Source organism: Mustela lutreola, chromosome 6 (assembly GCF_030435805.1).
Source record: "Mustela lutreola isolate mMusLut2 chromosome 6, mMusLut2.pri, whole genome shotgun sequence".
NCBI lineage: Eukaryota > Metazoa > Chordata > Mammalia > Carnivora > Mustelidae > Mustela > Mustela lutreola.
The window spans coordinates 113,846,093-113,859,263 of NC_081295.1; the positions used below are offsets into that span (position 1 = coordinate 113,846,093).

At 35.3% G+C, this 13,171-nt stretch overlaps 1 long non-coding RNA gene across 1 annotated transcript; it reads right to left on the bottom strand.

The window, feature by feature from the left end:
- Nucleotides 1-689: 689 nt before the first annotated feature.
- LOC131834167 (uncharacterized) lies at nt 690-12,773 on the bottom strand. The gene is made up of 3 exons (XR_009354784.1): nt 12,723-12,773; nt 10,198-10,293; nt 690-1,180 (listed from the first exon to the last, which is right to left on the bottom strand). It is a non-coding gene; the product is annotated as an uncharacterized LOC131834167 (long non-coding RNA).
- Nucleotides 12,774-13,171: the final 398 nt, after the last annotated feature.

A 13,171-nucleotide genomic window follows, 5' to 3' on the forward strand; every position in this document is an offset into this window, starting at 1 on the left:
ACCTTTGGAACTATACTGTCAGACAAATGTATGGAAATAGAAATGTGGAACCAATTGCAAATAAGAGAAGCTTACCAGGATGGAAATTATAATTGAGTTTTATATGGCCTTTCAAGGGATGTTTGCAGGAACGCAGGAGAAACATAAGCGACAATTTGGGGTGGGTGGGAGTTCTTCAGAGTCCCGAGGATCCGCTCCCAGCCACCCAGAGAGCTTGACTGAAAACCATGTCAATAGTAGGCAGAAGAACCCGTGTACAGCTTCATATGATTTGAAGAGGAGAGCAAGTGGTGGATGCCAGACACAGCCTATCTTCTTGGGAACTAAGCTACCCTGTCCCAGCCCTGGAATCAGCCCTTTCTCCTGGAAGCCTTGATTCTTTTCAGTGGGACCAAGGTCTGGGAGCTAGGTTTGCTTGTTGCTACTCTGGTCTTTGCTCTTTAACCCTTTCAGTGAAGAGACCTATGATGCGTATGTACATGTATGCACATGCCTGCATATCGGTATAGAGACACACACACACATATACATATATGGGTGTATATATGCACACATAAACATTCATATAAATATTTTAAAATTCATGAGTTTACACCAATTCCTCCAGTCGCAATACACTCCCAGAGGGTTCTTTCTTGCCTTCCAGCATTTTATATTTGTATTTCCTTCTTCCATAGAGAGAACTCTAGTTTCCAACAGTGTCCACACCTTTATTCATTTGTACATTTAAACACTTTAGTACATCTAAGCGTTTCAAAATTGCTTTGCCTATGACATTATAATAAACAATGTACGAAGAAGAGTTTGGGATTTGTTTGCAGTCTCCCTCCCCATCTACACCAAGACTGAGCGTGTTTTATAAATTATTTAGATTGGTTGGTCCTTCCCAACCCTCTCTCCCTGTCTCCCTTCTTTCCTTAAGTGTGGCTGTAGTATTCATTTGAAATCAAATTAGTTTCACGTGTTTCAGCTTGCTTTCAGTTGTAGCACTTTCTTTGTATTCTTACTGCTTTAATTTTATATTTGAATATGTAGAACACTGCATATCAGAGGTCAAACAATACAAAAGGCATGACCAGAAATGCATCACTGCTTCCTGTGTTCCTTCTACTCAATTTCCCCAACCTCTTGTAGAAAAACGATTTCATCGTTTTCTGGTTCGTGCTTCTCATGTTCCTTTCTGTAATGACAAACCACGTGTTTTAAAGTTTTCCCTTTATTTTCACACAAAAATTAACACACTAAACTTTTTTACACCAATTTTTTTTGTATTTTGCTTTTTTTTTGTATTTTGTATTTTGTATTTTTGTATTTTTTTTTGTATTTTGCTTTTTTCAGTAATAATATTTCCTGGAAATCATCCCATATCAGCACAGAGAGCTCCTCACAATCATGTTTCACAGCTGCGTAGTACTCCATTGTGTGTATGTACCATCATTTATTTGACCAATCTCTGATGCTTGACAATGACAAATGATATTCTGTAAACAACTTTGTGCATTCATGCTTTCATATTGTTGGAGATAGGCGGTCAGGATATATTCATAGAGGGAATTCTGTGTTGTGGTTTGGTTTGGTTATATGTAGTTGGTTAGATATTGTCAAATTTCCCTTCTTAGGAATCACACTGTTTTTCTACCAATCAGCAATATCAGTGCTGATTAGTGCCTGTCTTTCCACCATCTCATCAAAAGGGTATATTGTTAAGATTTTGAGTGTTGTCATTTTGACTAGTGAAAATAGATTTCCATAGGAATTTTTCCTCAATTCAAAAGAATTCTTAATCAATTAACCTTTTATCTGTAACACATGCTGTGAATATTTTTTCCTCATTTGTCAGGTATCTTTGAGTTCATTTTTTTTTAATTATTTTTTTATTTTTATTTTTATTTTTATTTTTATTTTTTTAAAGATTTTATTTATTTATTTGACAGAGAGAGATCACAAGCTGGCAAAGAGGCAGGCAGAGAGAGAGGAGGAAGCAGGCTCCCTGCTGAGCAGAGAGCCCGATGCGGGGCTCGATCCCACGACCCTGGGATCATGACCTGAGCCGAAGGCAGCGGCTTAACCCACTGAGCCACCCAGGCGCCCCTATATTTGAGTTCATTAATGTTTTTGCCAGGCAAAACATTTTATTAGTTTTATTAGTAAATAGTCATATTTACTGACCTTTTCTTTTATTGTATTTGGGATTTTTTATTATAGTTAGAATGCCTCTCCTTATACATGGGTTTTAGAAGAATTCACTTATGTTTTCTTTTGGTACTTGTATGGTTTTACTTTTTATATTTAGATCTCTGGTCCATTTTAAGTTTATTCCTGGATGTGATGAAAAGAACAGTTTTGGTTTTACCATTTTTCAGGTGGCTATCCAATCATCCCTATGCTGTATGTTGAACAGAGCATCTTTACCCCTGTGAGTCGAGATACCTCTTTTGTCATAAACTAGATTTGTATATGTAGCTGGATTTATTTCAGGAGGTTTCACTCATTTCAGTGGTCTGATGACTCCTTCTTGTGCCAATACCATACTGTTTAATGAATGTAGCCCATTTTTATACCTGGTAGCAGTTCTTTCTCTTGTCCCCAAACCCCTACTCATCAGCTTACAGATCTTCATAGTCAGTAATTTCCTAGCTATCCTTCTGTTTTTTATTTTTCATTTTTAGTTTTTAATAAAACTAAAATTTTAATCAACCCACAGGAGGCTTAACTATATCATTATTAATAAATCATACTAAACCTGGATTGTGGGAACTGCTTTTGTAAACAGAGAAGAATGATAGCCATTTTATTCCTGACTGTAAGAAATACTTATTTTATCTCTTTATGAGTTGACTATAGAAGAAAATTATTTCAGTTCAATACAGCCTTGACAAAAATAATGTTATTGCCTATTTTTAATATCTTCTTGTTCTTCTTACTTTTCATATCTCACCAATAACCCATCCCACCAAGGGGGAAAGAAAACCAGGCCATCACCATGTTCTGGTAGCTCCTTCTTCTGGAATTTACAGTTGAAAACCATCTTTAATCTTATCACTCTTTGAATGAATAGAGCCCTCCATTATATGTATTTGTGTTACTAAAACTAACTGAAGGTGATTGTAGCCCACTGCTTCTGCCTTGGGATTGTGTCTATACTGATGTGCCCCTAGAGAAGCCAGAGAAGATCACACCAGCCCTGGGTCCATCATGATAAAGCATGCTAGTTTAAGTTAGAGTAAACAAAACTACAGTCAATTTTACCCCCTTCAAATCTTGATTCAAGAAATCATATCTGCTGACCCCAGTGGTCCACACAGATATGTCTTAAAAATTCAGATTCTGGGTCACCTGGGTGGCTCAGTGGGTTAAAGCCTCTGCCTTCAGCTCAGGTCATGATCCCAGGGTCCTGGGATCAAGCCCCACATCAAGCTCTCTGCTCGGTGGGGAGTCTGCTTCCCCCCCTACCCCCCCACCCCGCCTACTAGGGATCTCTGTCTGTCAAATAAATAAATAAAATTAAAAAAAATTCAGATTCTATGGAACTTATGTTTATTGTCATAGTACATTTTCTCTTGTTTGTGGCATAAATTAGTATTTAAAAAATTATATCCCTCATCAAGTTTCATTAAAAACAGAGCCATTCTCTCCATTAATTCTGGAAAAATTTTGTAATCTCAAGTTCAAACCACATATTATAGTTGACCAATAGACTACTATACTCTTTTGAGATAGTCCAAAGTTTTTAAAAAATGCAGCTCAAAGTCAGAGAGGAAGACAAACCATGAGAGACTCTGGAGTTTGGGAAACAAATTGAGTGTTGCAGAAGGAAGGTGGATGGGGGGGATGGGGTAAATCACTGATGGGCATTAAGGAGGGCACGTGATCTGAGGAGTGCTGGGTTTATACACAACTAATGAATCATTGAACAATACATCAAAAACAAATGATGGCTAATTGATATGTTGGCTAATTGAAATTAATAAAAAATGCAGCTCAAAAAATAAAAATAAAAAATGAAAAAGCAGCTCAAAAGATATGTTACGCCAACTTAGGTTCTCAATTTTAGGTGCCAATGATAAGGCAATGGACCATTTCACAAAGGCTTAACTTTTCAATCAGAAGAGATTGCCTTCAAGCTTAGAGAACTTTCATTTTAGAAAACTTTGTGATTATTCTTACTATTGAAACTTTAAAGCATTTTTATCTTTTTATCAGACAGCTTAATGTTTTTTTGTGAATTATTATTTGATGAATCTTCCCCTTTTTTTCTATTAAAGTCTCTGTCTTAATTATTTAAGAGTCTCTTGCATATTATGTCTATAAATCCTCTCACTGTCATAATTTCTCCCAAATTGTTATTTGTTTTCATATTTGGTTTGGCATATTTAGATACATAATGTTTTAATTATCTTTATTTATATTGGTCTTTTGTATTGTGGATTTTTAAAAATTCCTGTAATGTTTGAAAGATTTTCTCCCATCTTCAGATTATATAAATATTCACTTATTTCACTTTTAAAAAGTGTTTAACTTTTTTTTTTTTTAAAGATTTATTTATTTATTTGAGAGAGGGAGTGTAGCACGGGGGTAGAGGGACAGAGGGAGAGAGAGAATCTTGTGCAGACTTCCCGCTGAGTACTAAGCCAGACATGGGCTTAGTCTCACCACCCTGGGATCATGACCTGAGCTGAAGGCAGGTATCAACCTACTGAGCCATCCAGGTGCCTCTAAAAATGCTTAACTTTTTAATCCAGTTCCAACTTATTATGCTATATGGTATGAGGTGAAGATCTAACTCTTTTTCCTGATAACCAGTTGTCCTAGTACCATTTAAAGAATAACTTATTCTTTACCTATTTGTGTATAATGATCTCTATCATGGACATAATTTTGTATGCAGGCTCTCTTTTCTGTTTTATTAATGTATTTTAATTATTGTAGTTTTGAAGCAATTTTAATATCTGGGCAAAGCAAGTCTTTCTCAGTATATTCTTTCAAAATTTTCTTGACTATTCTTACCTATGTTTTAAAAATAGATGATGTTTCATGTAATTTAATAATTCTTTTTTTTTTCCAGAACATACCACACATATTCATTCCATGTTCACTGACAGACTTAGTTGTTTGATGCATTTCAATCTGTGTATAGTATTTGTATGTTCCCATAGGTGAGATGTTGGGTCTGTTTGGCTGGTTCTCTGCTCTGATTCCATAAAGTTGTAATCATGGTGTCATCAAGGCTGCTACATTCTTTTTTGGAGGTTCTGAAGATGAATCATCTTCCAAGATCATTTATTCTGTTGATAGAATGTAGTTGCATGTGGTTGAAGGAAATAATGTTTTCATTTACTTGCTGGCTGTAAGCTGGTGATTGTTCTCAGCTTCTAAGATCTGCCTTCATTTCTTGGCCAGCGACCCCCTTTCTCTGTCTTCAAGGACAGCAATGCCAAGTCATTCAAGGACAGCGATGGCAAGTCAGTCAGCCGTTTTCAATGGTTTGAATCTCTCACACCACCCCTTTTCTTCATTTCTTCTTTGTTCCTCTCTGTTTCTCCCCACATCTCTCTGACTCTGTGTGTTTATTTTGTATATGACACTTAAGACCAACTTATCTAGCCTTATTAAAAAACCCACTGGCATTGGGATCAGATCACACTTATAAATTAACTTAGAAAGAATTGACATCTTGATAATGTTGAGATGTGCTAATAAAGAGTAAGAGATGTCTTTCCATTTTTTCAAGCCTATTTTTGTGTCTTACAGAAGTGTTTTACAGTTTTCTTCAGGTAGTTTTTTAGCATTTCTTGTGAAATTTGCTCCAAAATATTTTGTCTTTTTTGTTACCTTTGTAAGTGGTTTTGTGCATTCATTAGATTTTCTAGCTGGTTAATATTTGTGTATATGGATGCTACCAATTTTTACATGTTTTATATCCTGTGACCTTACCTAATATTTCATTGTTTGAATTTATTTTATCTTTGATTCTCTAGGATATTCCATGGATTCTATCAGATCATCTTCCAATAGTGGTAGATTTATTTCTTCTTACTCCTATACCTCTGGTTGTTTAGTCTAATTGTATTGATTATTTCTTTTAGACAATGCTGGAAACCAGCAGGGATAGTGGGCTTCCTAACTTTGTTACTGACCTTAGTGAAAATCCTTCTAGTGTTCCCTATTAAGTAAGGAAATAGCCATTCCTTACTATTTTTCTCAAAGCTTTTATGAGAAATGGGTCTTTTATTTTGCCAAAGACAATCTTCAACACATATAAAGAAATTCATATGAGTTTTACATTAAAATAGTGAATTATATTAATTTGTAATCTAATATTAAGCATTTTTACATTTAGTATAAACCGTATTAGATTATGGTGTGTTAATTTTTTAATGTGTTGTCAGAGTCAGTTCAGTAGTATTTTATTTATTAAAAATTTTTATACCATATCATAGATGATACTGGTCTACAAATTTTTGTACTATGTTATCAGGTTTAGGTATCAATGTTATACTTGGCTTCATAAAAAGACTTCTTGACTTCTTATTATCTGAGACAATCTATGTTTCATTAGGATTGTCTGCTCTCTAAAGGTTTGGTAGAATTCTCCTGTATGATCATCTGGGCCTGGTGCTATCATGTGGAATAGGTAGAAATCTTTTCCCATTTTTGTAAAAATTGGTCTAAGTTTTCTATCTCTACTGGGATCAATTTGGGTATAGTATATTTGCCTAAGAAATTATCCATTTCTTCTAAGTTTTCAACTTTATTTGTAAAAGGGCATGCAAAAGTAGTATTAATGACTTAAAAAATTTTTCTTTTGGATCATAATTACTCCCAAATTGTAATTTCTACTTTTGTGTATTTGTGATTTTCCCTCCTTTTCTTTATAAGCTAGTGATTTGTCTATTTTTGTTCATTTTTCTAAGGAAACAGGACTGTGATTAATTTGACCTACTGTTTTTCTCTTCTCTGCTGAATTCTTTTCTGATTTTAACTTCAATAATTCCCTCTTTCATTTGATTTACTTATTTTGTTCTTTGTGGAATGTTTTGAGTTGGAAATTTAATTCACTTATTTTTATTCTTTCATTTTTATTGATCTTGGAATATAGGTTTACAAATTATTCTTTACATTGCTTTAAATGTATTCCAAAATTTCTGGACAGAATGTTTTTACTATTGTTATTTTTTCATAAAGACATTAATTTTGTTTTATCCCCTTTTCACCTAAGAATTAGTCCATGCAAGACCTTTAATTTCCAGGTGAGATGCCCTTTATTTTTTTATTTTATTCTTATTTCCCAGTTTTATGTCATTGTGGTCAGATCAGTTTTATTCTGCATTTTACAGTAAATATCAAAGTTCTCTTTGTGTTTTAGAACACTGGTTTGCAAACTATGGCCTGGAGGTCTGTACCTTTCCTTGTAACTTTTTTTTTAAAAAAACATAAATGGAGAACTTAATGAATTATTTACAAGTATACACAGAGAGTAAAATTTATGAAGTTAGGAAACATGTCCATGTCACTTTTTTCCAGTGACAACCTCTTCTTCCCATTGTAGAGGAAACCAGTCCACTGACATTTATGACAATTAGTTTCTTTTCTTTAGTTTTACCACCTAAATATAAATCTCTAAACAATATAGTTTCATCTTGCCCATTTTTTCACCTTATATAATAAAATAAGTTTTTAAAATAAAAAACTTCTAATTTTGAGATAATTGAAGAGTACCATGAAATTATAAAAGATAGTACAGAGAGATCCCATGTATTCTTTATGCATTTTTTCCTACTGGTAGCATCTTGTAAACTTATAGCACAATTATCACAATCATAATATTCACAGCGAGGGCTGTGATTCACCAAATTCCAATGTATGTTTGACATTTTTGTGTGTCTCCCCTGTTCCTATTTTTCCCTAACCCCACCTTTCTAAGCAACAAGTTTCCTGAGATGGTTTGCAGGTATTAGAAGCTTTGTTAGAATTTTTTTTCTTTTTTCCCCTCGTAAGCGACTTGAAAGTTGCAGTGTTTTCGGTTCCCTATAAGTGTTTTCGTTGTAGGTCTTGTGTAATTTTATTTTTTCTCCTTGTTAATTGTATGGTTATTTTGGGAATGTCATGAGGGAGATTTGGAATCAAGCTACTGCTATTGTTCTTCAACCTCATTTAATCTCTCTAACAGCTTTGTGAGTACTATCACCTCTGGTCCTTTGAATAGGAGGAAACTGAGGCCTAGAGAAGTTAAGTGATACCCAAGAAGTTGGTGAGTGGGACGCTTGGGAATTGTTGATACACATTTAATAAACTCTCAGAGTGTTTTTTTTTTTTTTTTTTAAAGATTTTATTTATTTATTTGTCAGAGAGAGAGCGCGAGCGAGAGCGAGCATAGGCAGACAGAGTGGCAGGCAGAGTCAGAGGGAGAAGCAGGCTCCCCTCAGAGCAAGGAGCCGGATGTGGGACTCGATCCCAGGACGCTGGGATCATGACCTGAGCCGAAGGCAGCTGCTTAACCAACTGAGCCACCCAGGCGTCCCATAAACTCTCAGAGTTGAAGAGACTGTAACATTTCTGTTTCTTAGATCACTGCTATAACACACACCCACTGTGGCTATTGAAATTTCTGCTTAATATCTCCACTGGTAAGGAACTCTGCCTTTAAAATTTTGGATTCTCTAAAATGGCTAAAAAGCTTTTTATTATGGTTGTGTTGAATTCTACTTCTGTGTGTCTTTGACTTTAGTTTAGGTTATGCCAACTTTGTGGTTGAGGTCAACAAAGTTCAAATCTAAACCTCTATCCTTGTTTTAGTACTTTATTGTTGGAAGTCAGAAATAGATCCTTGTCTTCAACAATACAATTTTGAGTCTCCTTTACCAAATGTCCACATTGTTTTAGACATGTCCTACTTTACTTATACTGCTACAGAAATGAACACAAAACTACTTGGAAGGTCTGCCCAATATAAAACAGAATGCGATAATTTGTTCTTTGTCTCTGGACATTATATCATATATTGATAAAATGTGTGTGTGTGTATATATATATATATATATATATATATATATATATATATATAGTTTTGTCTTGTTTTGTTTTACCATCATGAAATCTTGCCATTTTCAGCAACATGGATGGACCTAGAGGATATGGAGTTGGGAGCCCGATGTGGGACTCGATCCTGGGACTCCAGGATCATGACCTGAGCCGAAGGCAGTCCCTTAACCAACTGAGCCACCCAGGCACCCCTGATTCAATAATTCTATACATTTCTCAGTGCTCATCAAGGTAAGGGTACTCTTAATCCCCTTTATTTATTACAACCATTCCCCTCCTCCTACCTTCCCTCTGGCAATTACCAGTTTGGTCTCTGTGTTTAAAAGTCTGTTTGTTTATCTGTTTTGTTTCTTAAATTCCACATATGAGTGAAATAATATGGTATTTGTCTTTTTCTGATGGCCTTATTTCACTTAATATTACGTATCCTCTAGGTCCATCCATGTTGCTGAAAATGGCAAGATTTCATTATTTATGACTAATATTCTATTGTGTGTGTGTATATATATATCTATATCCCACATCTCTTTTAATCATCCATCTATGGTTGGACACTTGGGTTGCTTCCATAATTTGGCTATTGTAAATAATGCTGCAATAAATAAAACGGCATATTTATCTTTTTGAATCAGTGTTTTCATTGTCTTTGGGTATAAATACTCAGTAGTGGAATTACTGGATCATACTGTAATACTATTTTTATTTCTTTGAGGAACCTCCGTACTGTTTTCCACAGTGGTTGCACCAGTTTGCATTCCCACCAACAGTGTATGAAGGTTCCTTTTTCCCCACACCCTTGCCAACACTTGCCATTTCTTGTGTTTTTTTATTTTAGCCATTCTGACAGGTGTAAAGTGGTATCTCAATGTGGCTTTAATTTGCATTTCCTTGACAGAGAGTGATGAGCATCTTTTCATGTGTCTGTTGGCCATTTTATGTCTTCTTTGGAAAAATGTCTATTCAGCAATGAATATATCTTACAGGAATTCATCTCCTGTAAAATTCTCCTACATAAAATATATCCATGTAAGCTTAATACAGTGAATGACCATCTTGTTTTAAATGGAAGGTCAAAGTTTCTTTTTAATGAAAGTTTGTCACATTTGGATTTATATCAAATTCCCACTTCCAGAATGAAGCAACCCAAAGGCTTACCATAATTAAAGAGGTCTTAGACCAAACTCAGAGCAGATTGGAAGAGCCACACTTTGCACAGCCATGTCATTTCATCCAGCCTTTATTTGCCAGTTGCTATTATCAACAGAAAATGCTGTTCAAGTTATCAAGAAAGTCTTTACCCTCTAAAATAATTAAAAATTAATATATATGTAGATTACACAAAAAACGATTGAAAAAGGTATCCCAAAACAAATTTGTATAATAACCATCGTTGTTTCCTATGAACAAAAATCTTGATATGTTTGAGATCTCCCAGGTTTTGAATGCTTTAATTAACACATGAGAAATAACTTTAAAAATATCCATTTCCTTAAAAAATAATACTTTATAGAATGTTTTTGAAATGAAAAAATTATAAGGATGAACAGATTAGTGGTTGTCAGGAATTAGGGGAGGAGGAGGAAAGAGTGAGATCTTTGTAGTGATGGAATAGTCTGTGTGTTAATTGTCCTGGTGGTGACATGAATCTATACGTGTAATAAAATGGTACAGAACTACATATATACATTGTTTTCTAGCCTTGATAGGGTACTATAACTGTAAGATGTAACTATTGAGGGAGATTGGGTGAAAAGTATATAGACTCATCCCCTCATATCATTTTTGCAGCTTCCTAAAAATCTAGTTATTTCAAAATAAAAAGTTAGAAAACAGCCATACAATTTATCCATCACATAGATCATTCTATGAGTTAGCTCAGTATCATTCAACAGCTATTCACTGAGTGAAACATAGGCACAGCAATTGCCTCTAATCATTTTTGTATTGAGGCAGGATTAGAAACAAACTTAAAACAGTTCAAAAACGCTATTGAATGAAGGGTTAGGAATTTTGTGATTAAATGAATAAAGTAACCTTACAGAGTTAAAGTAGCCTTATGGTAATTTGCAGCAAGTAATAGAGAAAACCACAATTCTCTAAAAAGGCAATTCCTAGTTTAGGGAAGTTTGTCTTTTTCATCCTGCACGAACAACTACTACCGGCATGGCATTAGTCATTCTAATAATCCAAAAAATGCAAAAGGTAGGGTCCTTAGGATCTTTTGTTTACTTAGGTTGCAGGAGCATAATCCTCAGGAAAGAGCTTCAGAACCTCTCATGTTCATTGCCATGGTAGTCAGTGCTACACAGCTTAGTGTACTCAGCAGATGGATTTGGAAATCTCCACAACTCTGAATTTAAACATGAGAACCTGGACAGTTTAGTGATTCCATAAACAGATAAAGCAATGTATACCTGGATGTTGGGGAGACTTTATAGAGTCATAGTATCTTAGGGACAGTTAACCTAAAAAAAGGTGAAGACATGTACCAACTTGCACTATAAAAACTATAAGCACTGTCAGGAATTTGAGTAAGACTCAGGACAAATTAGCTTTCTTTACCTAACATTATTGTTAACAGTCTGTTGCCACAGTGTGAATCTTAGAATTAAGGAAGGCAGAAAAGAGGCCATCAGATCATGATATTAAATTCCAGACCAAACACATGGACCAAAGAATGAGAGGAACTTTTCTTCTACATACTATCAATCTTAGATTAACCGTAAATATCAGATTATACTTTTTAAGCACTTTCATTGCTATCATAAAACTAAAAGGCAAAAAAGAAACTAAGTTTAGTTTCCTACAGGTCATGCAATATCAAGAGAGATAATAAATGAAAAAAAAAAAAAAAAAGACCTATTAAGTCAGAGAGTCCTGGATTCAAGACATATATCTAGCACCACAAACTACAGGAGTTTGAGCAAGTTATTTGGGCAAATTATTAAGTTTCGGCTAGATCAGGTTATGGTTACAAATAGTCTCCTCAGTCCTCAACCTGAATCTCAGGAGCATACCAAAAGAAATAAAAATTTCCTTTTTATGTCCAATGCTGGTCCAGCAGAGGGCCACTGTCTAGCATAGTCACTCAAGGATCCACATAACAAAGACTCCATTTTGACAAGCATTTCACCAACACAGGGGAAAGAAACATGGCAAATTGTATAGAGGCCCTTGATGCTTCCCCAGTGCTTCTGTTCCCATTTCACTGACCAAAGCAAGTCACCCCTGAACTCAGAACATATGGAAAAGTGCACACTTCTCATGTGCCAGAAGGAGAGAACTGAAGATTTATAAACCACCCCACATCTTCTCAACAACCAACTTCAGTTTCCTCCCCTGGAAAAACTGAGGCAATATCTAAGGTACTTGAGCCTATCATGTAATATGTAGAAGCAGATCTCCGGCACCTAAGGTCCAGGTTGGGATCTCAGCTCTAAGGCTTGTTAGTGCAACTTTGGGTACTTTTCTTAATTTCTGTCACTTCAGAGTCCTCATTTGAAAAAGAATATGACTGCCTATCATTTGTGAGGTAAATCAGTTAATACAAGCAAAGTGTTTAAAATAGTGCCTGGTGCATAATAAAGACACCATGTATTTAATTTTCGCCCCTAGTGTGCCTTCCAGAACACAGAGAATCTTTAGTGATGATTAGTAGTTATCATGACAATTACTATTACCTGAATTGAAGCAACGCTTGCTGTTGCCCAGCACTGTCTTATTGATACTTGTGAAATTAAAAAAAAAAAAAAAAAAAAAAAGTCAGTAAAAATTGAATCAGATTCCACTGATACTGACCTGGAATGGATTATGTAGAACTTAGAAAGTTTCATTGAAGCATAGATTTGGAGCAAGGGCAGCAGGGTGGTCCCCACAAAACTAATGGAGGCATCTTAGTTGTTTGCCACTTTTGTCCAGGGCCATCGCTGCGCTATCTTATTCTGGAGATGAGTGAGTATTTGTGGAGTTGGACGAGATGGAAATGGCGCAGCCAAACTGCAGTGATGGCTCTGTACAAACAATGTCTAATCAGAGGCACAGGAAGGAAGGTGGAGAGTTGGCCTCTGCAGTACACTTGCATGACTGGGCTAGAAGCAACACTAAAACCAGACTACTTTAAAATTCAGAA